This window comes from Oryctolagus cuniculus, chromosome 19 (assembly GCF_051225735.1).
Source record: "Oryctolagus cuniculus isolate XC-2025 breed Fujian yellow rabbit chromosome 19, ASM5122573v1, whole genome shotgun sequence".
In the NCBI taxonomy this organism is placed as follows: Eukaryota; Metazoa; Chordata; class Mammalia; order Lagomorpha; family Leporidae; genus Oryctolagus; species Oryctolagus cuniculus.
Window position 1 is genome coordinate 22,647,931 of NC_142885.1, and position 15,241 is coordinate 22,663,171.

At 46.8% G+C, this 15,241-nt stretch overlaps 1 long non-coding RNA gene and 1 pseudogene across 3 annotated transcripts; both read right to left on the reverse strand.

The window, feature by feature from the left end:
- Positions 1-1,834: 1,834 nt before the first annotated feature.
- LOC149120412 (26S proteasome regulatory subunit 10B-like) lies at positions 1,835-3,053 on the reverse strand (annotated as a pseudogene).
- Positions 3,054-7,354: 4,301 nt separating this feature from the next.
- Positions 7,355-14,889, reverse strand: LOC149120413 (uncharacterized). Of its 3 annotated transcripts, XR_016225619.1 has the most exons (4): positions 14,724-14,889; positions 12,273-12,396; positions 9,761-9,978; positions 7,355-9,144 (listed from the first exon to the last, which is right to left on the reverse strand). It is a non-coding gene; the product is annotated as an uncharacterized LOC149120413 (long non-coding RNA). The 3 variants fall into 3 exon arrangements; XR_016225620.1 differs by lacking the exon at positions 9,761-9,978; XR_016225621.1 differs by lacking the exons at positions 7,355-9,144; positions 9,761-9,978 and adding an exon at positions 10,520-10,756.
- Positions 14,890-15,241: the final 352 nt, after the last annotated feature.

Consider the following 15,241-nt stretch of genomic DNA (forward strand, 5'->3'; position numbering starts at 1 on the left):
GTGTGCAGGCCTGAAGCAGAAAAAGCCTGGAAGAAAGAATCCAGACAGAAGTAATAGTTATCACCAGATGTTCAGCTTTGGTCTGAGTGCTTGTGTAGGTCCTGAGACACCATTGGCATTGATTTGGTGACTACTAGGAGACAGATGGTTGGAAAGAGGGTGCTGCCAAGCATTCCAACTTGGAAGGCAAGTCAGATGGAGCCACCACTGCAGAGATCCAGTGCAATGTGTGGAGCAGGTTTAAAGGGAAGAGGAAGTTTGTGGTACCCACAGGACACTCAAGTGTGTGTCTCTAACAGGCAGGTGGCAATGGAGATTTGGATCTCATGGTGAAGGCTTATGATGGAGACACTACTTTGGAAGGTAGTCTCATAGAAACACTGGTTGAAGCCACAAGAGTAAGATCACCTCAAGAGAAATGGGGCGCCCAAAAGGAGCAAAGCATTTCAGATGTGGTCTGAAATGATAGGTAATGCACAAGCAAGAGAGAAGGGAGAGAAGTACAAAGAATCCATCAAGGATAGCACAAAGTAGGCAACCACACACAAGGAGTCAAGTCACAGGGTTATATTTGTAGAATAAACCAGTGGATGGAGAATCTCCCTCTCAACCTATCCCCTCTTCCTCCCCCCTCCCCTTTTCCCTCTCCCTGCTTCCCTCTCCCCTCCCCTTTGTCCTCTGTCCTCCATCCTCTCTCCTCTCTCCCTCCTATCCATTCCCAACCAGCTCCCTCCCTTTCAAACAATTTTAAAAATACATTTGTACAGAAAGATTTCTTTGGATGCTGAGTGGAAAACATATTACAGAGGAAAAGATTACTGATAGAAGAAATCAGCTCAGAGGTCACTGAATTCAGTCAAGAGAATTATGGTGGGCTGGGCTATGTTTGGGGTTATAACCAGGCATTTGGGGCATCCAGGGTACAGAATTTATGTAGGCACCTGCTCTATGAGCCATGCAAGAACAGAGTTCAGCTTTGCCTTGGCTTAGAGTGGTGGCAGATATAGGCAGGTTGAAGATACATTTTGGTGGTGAAATCAAATTTATTGTGTGGATTCTTGGGTTCCTAAGTAACAGTTTTGAAAAACTATTAATGTTGGACGGCGCCCCAGCTCACATGGCTAATCCTCCACCTGCTGCACTGGTAATCTAGTCCTAGTTGGGGCAGCGGATTCTGTCCCAGTTGCTCCTCTTCCAGAACAGCTCTCTGCTATGGCCCGGGAAGGCAGTGGAGGATGGCCCAAGTGCTTGGGCCCTGCACCCGCATGGGAGACCAGGAGGAAGTACCTGGCTGCTGGTTTCGCATCAGCGCAGTGCGCCGGCCACAGCAGCCATTTACGGGGTGAACCAATGTAAAGGAAGACCTTTCTCTCTGTCTCTTTCTCTCACTGTCTAACTCTGCCTGTCAAAAAAAAGACTATTAATGCAACATATTATGGAGGATCTTAAATATCAAAGGTCTGATGTTTCACTTCCTCCCATAGCCTATCTAAATCAATACTCAAATGATATAAAATAAATCATAAGAAATACTCTCTTGTACTACTCCCAGACCATTTTCAATGTTTTACAAAATGTTCACATAGCAAATATAAAAAGCTTCAACACATTCTTCTTTTTTAATTTCTGCTGCAATAAATACATGAACAACATACAGATTTCTTCTGTACCCATCTTAAAAGTGGAGTCACTGATATATATATAATTTATGTTACTCATACTATTTTACTCTTATTTTTAATGAGATCATTGCCAGTACACACATTGTTTGCTTAACTTCATTTTTACATTAAGCCAATGTCTGTCATGCAGCAATCAAAAAACTGACAGTAAATTATATGGGTTTGTAGTCCAATTTAGACTCTAGCTTCTTAGAATAACCCACCTTTTTTTTGACAGGCAGAGTGGACAGTGAGAGAGAGAGAGACAGAGAAAAAGGTCTTCCTTTTTCCTTAGGTTCACCCCCCAATGGCCACTGCGGCCTCGAACACCATGTTGATCCAAAGGCAGGAGCCAGGTGCTTCTCCTGGTCTCCCATGTGGGTGTAGGGCCCAAGGACTTGGGCCATCTTCCACTGCACTCCCGGGCCACAGCAGAGAGCTGGACTGGAAAAGGAGCAACCGGGACAGAATCCAGCACCCCAAACGGGACTAGAACCCAGGGTGCCGGTGCCACAGGCGGAGGATTAGCCTAATGAATCATGGTGCCAACCAGAATAACCCACTTTTCTGATGGCTTTCATGAAGTCTTCTTGTACTACAAAATTATGATCAGCACAAATTGCAAACATACCAGCTTCAGTACAAACACTTCAGGTTTGCTCCAATAAAGCCATCTAAAAGGTTCATGCTTGCTTCATAATCTATTTCATAATGTTTTGTAATGGGAGCTGTGTGGATTTTCAATATATCTAACCTGGTTTGTTCATGTGGTAAATCAATATGTATTTTTCTGTCCAATCTTCCCAGACGTAGCAAAACAGGATCCAGTGTATCTGGTCTCTTTGTAGCCATGGTCATTTTAACTCTATGCAGAGTACCAAACCCATCCATTTGATTTAGCAACTCTATTAAAGTTCTCTTAATCTGTCAGCTGATGTACCCTCAGGAAACCGATGACCACCAATCACATCTATTTCATCCATAAAAATGATGCATGTTTGATGGTCGGTCTCTGGCATAATAAAACATTTCTCTCATCAAACAGGCACTTTCACCAATCTATTTGTCTACAATAGAACTTGATACGACCTTTAAGAAGTTACAATCCAGCTGACTAGCAACAGTTCTCACCAAAAGCATTCTTCCTGTGCCTGGAGTTCCATATAACAAACAGCCTTTTGGAGGTATTACTCCTACATGCTGGGATAATTCTAGGTTTTTAAGAGGTAATTCTATTACCTCTCTTAATTTTTGGATCTGTTCTGACAGCCCTCTAATCTCAGAGTAAGAAACATTCCTTGGGTTCCCATGAGGCATATTGTAAACCAGTGAATCCATCACTCCTGGCAAATCTCTCATGATACTTAGTGTAGTCATATCCAAAGAAGCTCTTGTTCCTGGATTCAGCTTACTTTTGTCAAGTTGTCTATGACAGCCGACGATGTATCTTGGCGGGGGGGGGGGTGAGGAGTGAGAAGAAAGTTCTGGAATCAGATGCCAGTGCTGGCTGCACAACTGTGCTAGTGAATGTTCACCTTAAAATGGTATAAAGGAACTAAGGTATACACCAAAGAGAACTGCTAATGAGTAATATGAGTTAGCATTCATTCTGATCTAGTTCTCATGACTCCCCTTGCCCCAGCCCAAAGAAATAAGAGGTTGGGCTTAAGTTATGGGGATTATGGCCAGCGCCGTGGCTCACTAGGCTAATCCTCCGCCTTGTGGCACCGGCACACCAGGTTCTAGTCCCGGCCGGGGCACCGGATTCTGTCCCGGTTGCCCCTCTTCCAGGCCAGCTCTCTGCTGTGGCCAGGAGTGCAGTGGAGGATGGCCCAATTTCTTGGGCCCTGCACCCAATGGGAGACCAGGATAAGTACCTGGCTCCTGCCATCGGATCAGTGTGGTGCGCCAGCTGCGGTGGCCATTGGAGAGTGAACCAACGGCAAAGGGAGACCTTTCTCTCTGTCTCTATCTCTCACTGTCCACTCTGCCTGTCAAAAAAAAAAGTTATGGGGATTACTGCTCCTCCGCAGGAAGCTGGAAAACCCAACGAGCACAGCCAGCCTTGCATGTGTGCACATGGGACTTTGAGACTGTGTCACTCTGTGGCTGCCTGGCTACAGTGCTGTGTGTGCATTTGTTCCTCTGTGCATGTGGTTTTTTGAAAACTGAAAGTTAACATGGTGTCATGTTTCAAATAGATTTTGATGGGCATACATAAAAAACTGTCATGGGGCTGGTATTGTGTCCCAACAGGTTAAGCCTCTGCCTGAGGCATCCCATTTGGGTGCTGGTTTGAGACCCACTGGCTAATTCACTTTCAAATCCAGATCTCTGCTAATGCACCTGGGAAAGCAGCAGAGGATGGCCCCAGTGCTTGGGCCCCAGCATCCACATGGGAGACCCAGAAGAAGCTCCTGGCTTTATCATGGCCAATCCCGGAGACTGGGGTCATCTGGGGAGTGAACCAGCAGTTGGATGATCTCTGTGTGTCTCTCCTCCTCTCTCTGTAACTCTGCTGTTCAAAGAAATAAGAAAACTTTTTAAAAAAAAGGATGGTCATATCTTTTAATATTTTCACCTTTCTTCATTCATTGAAGACACAAACAGACCTGTTCTATCAAACAGCTTATAAAACAGACCCTTAAACTGCATCTGATTTCAATGAGAGAGTCTGTATGAATTTTGTCAGACTTAGAAATAAGGTAAGCATCATTTGAAACTAAAGCAAAGCTCCAAAGTTTTGAGTTCTAAAGATAACGAATAAATAAGAAAAGTTTGCTAAAATGATCAATTTCATTAGTTGTTGAGATGGTTGGATGCCAATGTCCTCAGATGACATGAGGTCCAAACATCTCAAAACACCAGAGCCAAGAGAACCTCATCTCACGTACACAACCCTCACTGGGAGGGTCTGCATGCTGGACTTTTTAGAAAGGCTAGTTTGTTTAAAAATGCTTGGTGTGAACAGATCCAAGCCTGTATGCTTCTAACTGTATCACTCCTTGTTGAGAAAGAGGGAAATGTCATTAATCAGGCACACACAACCACCCCAATCAGTCCCAAGGTCTCAGAGGAAGCAGGGTTCACAAGCACTGATACACAGTATTCACTGCCAACAAGCCTCCTTCAGCAAGACAAAATGTTCATGCACTCATGAAGTACCATGCATGGAACCGCCCAACTGGTAAAGAAGGGATTGCCTGTGACATTCACCAAGGTGGAAGCCAGAGAGGTAGACCTGCTCTTCATTTCCAAAGTGAATTCCAAGATGACATGTCATGGGGAGGTGGGGGGAGGCGATTCACAAAGAGGAGTAACAAACCGGAGGAAACAGTGAGCAAAAAATAGTGAAAAATTGACCTACAAATGCTTTTCAGGAACTTTTAATGATTGCCTTAATAAGACCAAACTGTTTCCTAGATTCACAGCCACTCCTCTAATTACATGCTTGAGAAAATTCTAAGCCATTCGGGGTAGCTGTAACTCAGGGACAGAAAGCAATAAAGTAACACAGCGATGAACAAAGAGCACTTCTGCCTGAAGGTGCTGTGGGGGTTGGCCGGGGACTCCTCACTAACCCAGCACAGCCGCCAGCCTGAGGCTAGTTAGCAATCACTATTTTCTCCTATCTTTAGATGCCTGTGCATGGTTCCCATTGATCCCTCAGGGGCATGCCATCATACCACACGTGGAACTGGGAAGCTGAGAAATGCCACTTCCCAGGGGTCTGCAAAGAACCCACTTTACTAATCACTGCAACTGCCACAAGATCAAGTGTGGCAGAGGCACCTGTGCTAACAAGCACAGCCCAGGCCCCCACTGCACCTGCAGTGGGGCAGGGACTCACAGGGCCCTCAGCCTCATCTTAGCTACTTTTTTGCTCAGAGAAGGAAGGCGGGAACTGGCAAGACCCACCACACTCCTGCCCTCAGAATCTCAACTCCAGACAGCCCAAGCTGAAATCCAGGCAACCCTGAAAGGTCAAAGCTTTAGGCCCTGCAGAGACACTCCCAGCAGGCAAGTCGCACCGCACCTCCAGGACCCTCCCTGCACTCCTCACACACTCACCTCTCACATTAGCCCACACCCTGCAGCCAAGGAGGGGCAAGCACAGCAGGATTTAAACTGGAACTTCACTGATATCTATATATGGCCTAGGGTTGGTTCCCACTTCCTTTAACTCATATTTAAAAGGGTATCAGTGGTACCTTCCTCACAGAGTTTTGAAGAGGATTAGACAGGACAATGTTGTATAATTAAATAAAACTCTTGCTTCCCCTCCTTGTGTTGTTATTTAGAAATGAGACAATGGTACATTAAGAAGCCTGACCACTGAAAGTGCTTCATTAATGCTGATTCTCTTAAACATCGCTTCTTGTCCCTCCTACCGTTATTGCTGTAAACAGACCTTTCTATAACCAACAGTTCCTGTCCCAAGATCCAACAGTGAGTGCACTGTTCATTCTGCATAAGCTGAATTCCAACTGTGTACCAGGGACTACAGGAATGAAAGCAGAGACAAAGTCCTGCCCTGGACAAGCTCACAGTCTTATACGTGATATCGGTATTTAGCAAATAAATGGTGATAAAAGGGGTAAGCTGTGGGGAGCAATCCGGACTAGACTGAGCTACTGGAATTAAGACTTATTCTATGCATCTGCTCTCCCACAATATGGCGCTGGGAGAGAAGTAAACAGCTTCTACCCAGCTGCCTCTCACCAACTTGACAAGCTGCAGGACTTGCTCCTGATTGGAGGAGAGCAGCGTACTCGGCATGTGGGCAGCCGAGTTGGGATTGGCAGAGGAGGACTATAAAGGAGGAGAGAGACGGCATGCACCAGGAACATCTAAGGGGAACATCTAAGGGGAACACCTGTGCAGCCCCCGAGAAAGCCGGCCGGCAGTGTGCCGCTCCCCTGCGGAAGTGGGGAATGTGGCCAGGGGGAACTGCCCTTCCACGGAGGTGGAAGGGATAGTAGCCAACCCGGGAAGAACCAGCAGCAAACCCGGGGAAGGCCGAGCAGACGAAAGAACAGCGCAGGGTCCTGTGTCGTTCCTCCACGAAGAGGGGGAGCGACATAATGGTGCCGTGACTCGGATAGGAAACCTAGGACGGATAGGAAACTTAGGAGGGAAGAAACGGGAAGAAATGGGAAAATTTCGGAGAGAGAGACTAGCAACTAGCCTAGGGAAAAGCCAGATGAAAAAGGTGCCGGAAGAAGCTATTGAAAGCCTAGGCATAGACTCAGATATGGACTACGGGGGGAAGCTGGGAGAAATCTCTAAGGTCGAAAGCGAAAGTGAAAGCTAGAACAAACAGACTCGGATACGGACTGTGGGGAGAAGCCAGGAGAAATGAGGGAGGAGTATTGTTGGAGGAAAGCTTGGGGAAACATACCGGGTAGAGAAAAATGTTAGGGAAATTGAAGCCGCGGGGGGCAGGCCGAGGCGGAAACGAAAGCCACTTTGGGATTCTCAAGTTAGCCCGGGAATAGGGGGCGAAAAGTTAAAACCAGAAGCGGAAATGTAAGCCTGCTTGGGATCCGTCTGATTAGCCCGGGGAGCAAAGGACGGGAAGCCAAACCGTGGGGCGGAGACGTAAGCTGGGTTGAATTCGCCAGGCTAGCCCGGGGAACTTGGATTGAATGCTAATGGCAGAGACACAAGCTATGCTGTGTGACTCACGGAGGCTGCCGCGCGCAGAGAGAGCGTGCGGGGCACAAGTAGATAGGGAACGCGGGGCTAGCGCGGAGACCGCGGAGTGTGCGCGCAAAGCCGAGCCGCGCAGAGCCGAGAAGCCGCGCAGATGAGAGAGGCGCGGGCTGAAGCGGCTCAGAGCCGGAAAGCCGCCGAGAAGCAGCCTCGGGGCGGGCGCCGGAAAGCCGCAGGGATAAGAGAAACAGAAGTTTAGAAGTAAAATGAGAGAAATGGGAATGTTGGCAGACAGAAGTAAAATGGGAGAAATAGGAATGCCCGGAAATAGAGAAATAGAGAAATAGAAAGGCCTCCCTACAATACTGCAATTAGAAGGCTTGGATTCGGTCTGCCCGATTAGTGAGGCGATGAGCACCTGCGGCGGCTAGCAGCTTATGCGCCGCAGGTCACCGAAGACAGGCACGAATTAACATCAATAAGGCCTCCCCACAACACTGCAATGTGAGAGCTTGGATTCGGTCTGCCTGATTAAGTGAGGCAATGAGCACCTGCGGGTGGCTAGCAGCTTATGCGCCGCAGGTCACCGAAGACAGGCACGAATTAACATCAGTAAGGCCTCCCCACAATACAGCAATTAGGAGGCTTGGATTCGGTCTGCCTGATCAAGGCGGTAAGCGCCAGCAGGCGGCTCGACCAAAGTATGAGCCGCAGGTCACCGAACACAGGCACGCATCAGCGCCTAAAAACCTCCTCACATCATGGCGAAGAGAGGACCCGGATTCGGTTTGCATGATTGATAGGACTTGTAAGAACCTGTGGCAACTCTAGCAAGTAGAGCAGAGTGTGTGCCGCGGGACACCGAAGACAGGCACTTATCAACGCCAAAAATAAAAAGAAAGGGGGATCTGTGGGGAGCAATCCGGACTAGACTGAGCTACTGGAATTAAGACTTATTCTATGCATCTGCTCTCCCACAATATGGCGCTGGGAGAGAAGTAAACAGCTTCTACCCAGCTGCCTCTCACCAACTTGACAAGCTGCAGGACTTGCTCCTGATTGGAGGAGAGCAGCGTACTCGGCATGTGGGCAGCCGAGTTGGGATTGGCAGAGGAGGACTATAAAGGAGGAGAGAGACGGCATGCACCAGGAACATCTAAGGGGAACATCTAAGGGGAACACCTGTGCAGCCCCCGAGAAAGCCGGCCGGCGGTGTGCCACTCCCCTGCAGAAGTGGGGAATGTGGCCAGGGGGAACTGCCCTTCCACGGAGGTGGAAGGGATAGTAGCCAACCCGGGAAGAACCAGCAGCAAACCCGGGGAAGGCCGAGCAGACGAGAGAACAGCACAGGGTCCTGTGTCGTTCCTCCACGGAGAGGGGGAGCGACAGTAAGCACTTTACATATATAGGTAGTGTGTTACACAAACTCAAGTTGCCCGAGGGCATCGGTTCCTGAACCCACACTGGAGTACTAGATAAAGTACATGGCTTTAGCTTCGGCATGGCCCACCACCAGCCATTATAGCCACCTGCAGTGTGAACCCATACCCTCATGGCCCACCACCAGCCATTGTAGCCACCTGCAGTGTGAACCCATACCCTCATGGCCCACCACCAGCCATTGTAGCCACCTGCAGTGTGAACCCATACCCTGAAGATCTCTCCCGCCCTGCCTCATCTAGAACTCTGCTTTGCAAACCATTCTTTAAATAGAATAAAATATCAGTACTTACTGTGAGGTGTCAGAATCTTGGGGCAGGCTGGAACAGGGCACTGAGGGATTCTTGGCATTTCTCTAAGCTTCTGCTTTCTCCTCCGTGTGTGCAGTCTGTGAAAATTCACCGGATTACGTGCCAATTAATTCAAGTGCCCCATGTCCCCGTGTTCCTGCACACATCCCTTATGCTGCCAAACAACCCGGAGCAGAGAGGCTGTCAGTCAAGGCCTCTTCGACAGACACAGCTAGCCAAGGCTACTTCTGGCCAGGCACAGAAAACCCCCCAAATGGACCCAGAGCCCTGGGGAAAGTTCTTCCCCTCCCAATCCCCCTCCCACACACAAGCCCTGGGACTCCTGTCACTCTCCCCTTCCTTTCCTCTCCCCCACATGTGTTTCTCCCCCTCCCTCCCTCACCTCTCCACTTTCATTCTCCCCACTTCCTCTCTCCTCCTGCCTCCCCTTTGACCCTCTCCTCTCCTCCACCTTCTATCCCAGCTACACCCTACACACACCCCTCCCCGTGCTCTGCACCCCAGGCCACGACTACCCCGTCACAGGAAGGCCTCCGCGACAATCTCCCCACACAAAGAGCGTTTCTGTTCCTCAGGAACAGGAACTGAGTCCCGAAGTGTAGTCTTCAGAAAGGGGTCAAAGCAGAGGACCGCGTCTGGAGGTTTCCAGAAGCCCAAGGAAACTGATGCGGCCGCCTCAGGCCATAGCCTCACCTGATCCCGGCCTGAGCCTGGGGAGGCCCTGGGTCTCCTCAGGTTCAGCCACCAGCGTTGAAGGCGGCTCCTCAAGGCTCTGGGCAGGAGCAGACATGGCTCTGACTCCCACAGTGCATCGAGGGCAGAAGTGGCGGCGCCTGCGGGTGCACTTCTGGGTCAAAGCGCCAGGCACAGGCGCACTCCTCACTGGCCACAGGACACACATTGGCATGGAGCTGGATGAGAGATGGAGTAGACAGGACTTGAACTGACTCCCCTGTGGGATACCACAGCACTGGCATACCTGTTCTTACTTCTTAAACTTCTTATTAGCCTTATTACTGTAATATAAATTTAAAATATATTATCTGAAACTGGAAGGAAGGAAAAAGAAGGAAATGAGGCAAGAAAGGAGGGAGGGATGGAAGGGGACTCTGGGAGAGACAGTGTTAGAAGGAGAACAGAGAAAAGGGAATGTGGTTTATTTTTAAATCAGTCTATAAATTATATTGAAGAATTTTTTGACCCTAAACATATACATGCATCCACTGGACACAATATCAATGTTTAATGGAAACTTATAGAAAAAAAAAGTACTCACACTACAGAGAAAACGAAAGACACACTGTGCACATTAGCAACATTGTGTATGTGGAAAATTCTAGGACTTTTATGAAAATATAAGTATGAAAATGTTTCTATAGAAATAATCTAAAAGTAAGAGTAAGCTACAGAGGCCGGCGCAGCAGGTTAAAGTCATGGCTAACTCACTGGCATTCCATATGTGCACTGCTTCTAGTCCCAGCTGCTCCTCTTCCAATCCAGCTCTCTGCTATGGCCTGGGAAAGCAGTAGAAGATGGCCCAACTCCTTGGGCCCCTGCATGCATATGGGAGATCTGGAAGAAGCTCCTGGCTCCTGGCTTCAGATTGGCCCAGCTCTGGCCGTTGCAGCCATCTGTGGAGTGAACTAGCAGATGCAAGACCTCTCTCTGTCTCTACCTCTCTCTGTAATTCTTTCAAATAAATAAAATAAATATTTAAAAAAGAGTAAACTATATAATTCTGAACATATATTACTCAAAAATACCAAATAACACTGCATTGTAAAGAATGACACATCATTTAAGTAACACTTAAGGAAGAATGCGCCTTCCTAATAAATGTCACAGTCTGACACAGAGACACAGTTTAGGGACTCTAAAAGCAACTGGAAATATCTGAGCTGGCAAAAAAAAAGCAGTTGTAGAATAGGAAGTATCATAAAGTTTGAATTCCAACAAATTGGGAAGCTATTCCAAGAGCTCATACCGTATTCTTTCTGTTTAAATCCTTTAGGACTCAAGCCATCCCTAGCACCCCAAAATAATAAGAACAAAAACATCATGAAAGCAGGAGCTTTCACGCAGAGCTGCCTAGAAGAATATGAAAAACACCCAACATGACAATCACCCTCTTTCCACAAACTTTCTCAAAGATGTTCAAGAAGCATTCAGTATTAGATAAATAACAAGAACGAATGTGAACGAATTACAGACACATTCAAAAGCCAAAAAGCACACGTTTATCAAGAGAGAGTCCTCTTCTGAATTCTGACGTCTACAAGTAGACTACAAGCCACAAACTTCATTCCCAGCCTAAGACAAGGTCTCCATGTTCCCTAGTCCCTTAACAACCCAGTTTTCTTTCCGATAACATCTTTTCCATCTCTTGGTATTCTGCAGATGTTATCTGAATTCCCTGATTAACTCAGCATCCATTCCCCATCCCTTCTGAACTTCCCTCTACCAGTCCACCCATTTCCCTTCCCTCACTTTTTCTAAGGTTGCTCCCCAGACCCTCTCCCAGATCTAACACTCTTATACTCCACTAGTTCTTATAAGTTGACCTAACCCTCCTTCATGTTACAATTCTGCTGAAAGTCACCTGACTTCCTCTATATAATCCTTCCATTTCCCCTATCTATCAAAAGATGATGACATAAAGAAATTACCTCATTTCAGCTCCCAACTCCCAAGTGCCTTGCATGTCCCAAGTTCTTCTGTGGCATTTACCCTTATCAGCCCCCCCAGCAGAGATTCCTTGCAATCTTGTCATCCTTAACCATGAATTCTAAAACCCAAACTTTTATTTCCATATCCCTCAAAAACAGACTTTTGGTGTTTTGTACTCTGAGGCAACAGCACACACTTCTCCTCCCAGGCCTCCCTCTCATTGTCTGGATGCCCCAATATTCCCCCTCTTACCACATTCTTTGACACCTGATTCACTGCAAAACTTGGGGGAACTCATTCTCCAACATCCAAGTGCCCTCATCTTCATTGCACCTAACTCTCCTCTACCCCATTGGCCCCCACATTTCTTTTACACCAACCTCTGGGGCTACTCCATTTGACCCTCCCTGTCACGGGATGAAAGTCAACTTCACTGTCCACATGACCCGCCCAACCGCAGGGAATGTGGTGTCCCTTCCCTACTCCTTCCCTTGTGCTTCAAGGCTGCCGCGTACATGAGGTGGTCACATCTGCTCACCAGTTGCTCCTCTCCAGGAAGAAGCCCCAGCTGTGTTTAGCAGGAAGTCCAGCAGTCTCTAGAAATGGAAGATGATCCAGCAGATGAACTTCAACTGCATCCAGTTTCATGTCCATGAAAATGTCTACAATGAAAATTAATAAACATTAAAGAAATGGAAGAAGACACACAATAATCAAAAAATCTTTCATGGTCATTCATTGGCACAATCAACATAATGAAAATTTCCATTCTACTATAAGCAATTTACAGACACAATGGGATCCCAATCAAAGGTCAAATAACATTTTGCCCAGATGGAGAGAAAAGAATGCTAAAATTCTTATGAAAACACAGAACATCTGAATAGTGAAAGCAATCTTACACAACATAAACAAAACTCGAAGCATCGCAAAAACAGATTGCAAGACACAGAACAGGGCAGTTACAATCAAAACAACTGGTTTAGTAAAAAAATTGACATATAGAACAATGGAACAGAAAAGGAACTCCAGAAATCAATCCACACATCTACAATCAATTTATCTTGGAAGAAGGCACTAAAGATTAATCCCAGGTGCAAAGGACAGTTTCTTCAAAAACGTTCCTGAGTAAACTGGACCTCCATATGCAGAACTATGAAAGAAGACCCATGCCTTACACCTTATAGAAAAACCAAACTGAAAATAGTTCAAGGAACAAAATCTAAAACCCAATCTCATCAAATTACTAGAGAACACTGGGGAAACCTGAAAGACACTGGCATAGGCAAAGATTTCTGGGAAAAGACAGCAGAAGCACAAACAATAGCAGCAGAAACAGAAACAGACAAATGGGATTCCATCAAGCTGAGAAGCTTCTGCGCTGCAAAAGAAACACTCAGCAAAGTGAGGAGACAACAGAATGAATGGGAGATAACTGTCTGCAAACTATAAAACTGATAAAAGATTAATATCCAGAATATACTAAGAGCTCAACAACAAAACAAAAAATACAGTTAAGAAATGGGCATATAACTTGAACAGGCATGTTTCAAGAAAGGAAATCCATATGGCCAACAGGCACATGAAAAAATGCTCAGGATCACTAGCCATCAAGGAAATGCAAACAAAATGGCAATGAGGTTTCACTGCACCACAGTCAGAATGGCTCTCATACAGAAATCAACAATGATAAATGCTGCTGAGGAAGTGGGGAATACAGTACCCTGATTCACTGACTTTTGGTGGGAATGTAGACTGGTAAAGCCATTGCGGAAGACAGTATGGAGATACCTCAGAAAGCTGAAAATCAATCTACCGTTTACTATGAAATTTATCAGCAATCCCTGTCCTGGTGCTTTACCCCTAGGAAATGATATCAGCAGATCTGAAAGGGTTATCTGTACCTTCACAATCACTACAGCTCAGTGCACAATAGCTGGGTTGTGGAATTAAACCTGATGTCCATGAACTGATGACTGGATAAGGAAATTATGGCATGTATACACTTGGAATACCACCCATTGGGGAACACAGAAATGCTGTCTTTATCAACAAAATGGATGTACCTTGAGCCCATTATATTTAGTGAAATAAGCCAGTCCCAAAGGACAAATAACGTATTTTTTCCCTGATTTGTGATAACTAATAGAGTACCTAAACGTAATGTGTAGGTGAGAAACTGACATTCTGAGATAAAATTGTTTCTTATAGTTCTAGTTTCACTTTAAAGAACAGTGTTTTGTTCTGCATACTTTTTGTTGAACACTTTTACTTATTGCAAGGTTAATCATATATAGTTAACTGAAAATAGATAATTAGAAGAATTAAGAGTGGGCACAAGAGAGGGAAGAAGAAGAAGGCTGGGAGTATAGGCTTGAGAGATGCTAGTATGGGAAGAAGTATCAGTATGTTTTGAATCAGTATATAAAAATACATGAAATTTTCATACCTGATGTAAAATTTTAAAAAGTAGATAATCTTCTAACCTGACTAACAAAAACGATAAAAACTCCTGTAAATAAAATTACAGACAAAAAAGCAGACATTTTATAATGTTAATACAACATCACTGAAACTCAAGGTTTCAAAGAAATTGCTATTCAGTACTGTATATTAATAAACTGGAAAGCTAGGAGGAAATGGAGAAATCCCTGGATAACAAATACACATAACCTACTAAGATTAATTCCAGAAAACACAGACATCCTAAAAAGACTCATAAAAATCAATGAAAACTAAAACACCCACCAGAAACACTGCTAGAACTGACTAAATAAATAAGTTACAGGTTACAAATAAACCTACCTTGTAACCTGCAGTCCCGTCCTCCGGCGCGAGCCCAGCCACCTGCTTCTCCGCTTCCCACAGCTGAGCCGCCGCCCGCCCCCACGGCTGCTCAGCCTGACCTGACTGTCTACACTGCTCCGAGGCGCCACAACCCCCCCACCTCCCGAGGTGCCAGGCCTCTCACTGTTTCTTAAAAACTCACCTTCACTCCCGCACTCTCAAGGCCAGTACCGCTGCCGAAAACGCCGCCGGAAGCCGACAACTCCGGCTGCCGACAACATGCCACCACCGCTGGATACATCGTCTCTGTCTCCACTAGGCTGACTGCGCAAGCGCCATCCATCCAGGACCCGCCTCTTCCTCCCAGTAAGCATAGCGGCACCGGAAGCGGCCAGGCACCGTTAAAGAAGTGGGTGATAGCCGGCGCCTCGGCTCACTAGGCTAATCCTCCGCCTAGCGGCGCCGGCACACCGGGTTCTAGTCCCGGTCGGGGCGCCGGATTCTGTCCCAGTTGCCCCTCTTCCAGGCCAGCCCTCTGCTGTGGCCCGGGAGTGCAGTGGAGGATGGCCCAGGTGCTTGGGCCCTGCACCCCATGGGAGACCAGGAAAAGCACCTGGCTCCTGGCTCCTGCCATCGGATCAGCGCGGTGCGCCGGCCGCAGCGCGACGGCCGCGGCGGCCATTGGAGGGTGAACCAACGGCAAAGGAAGACCTTTCTCTC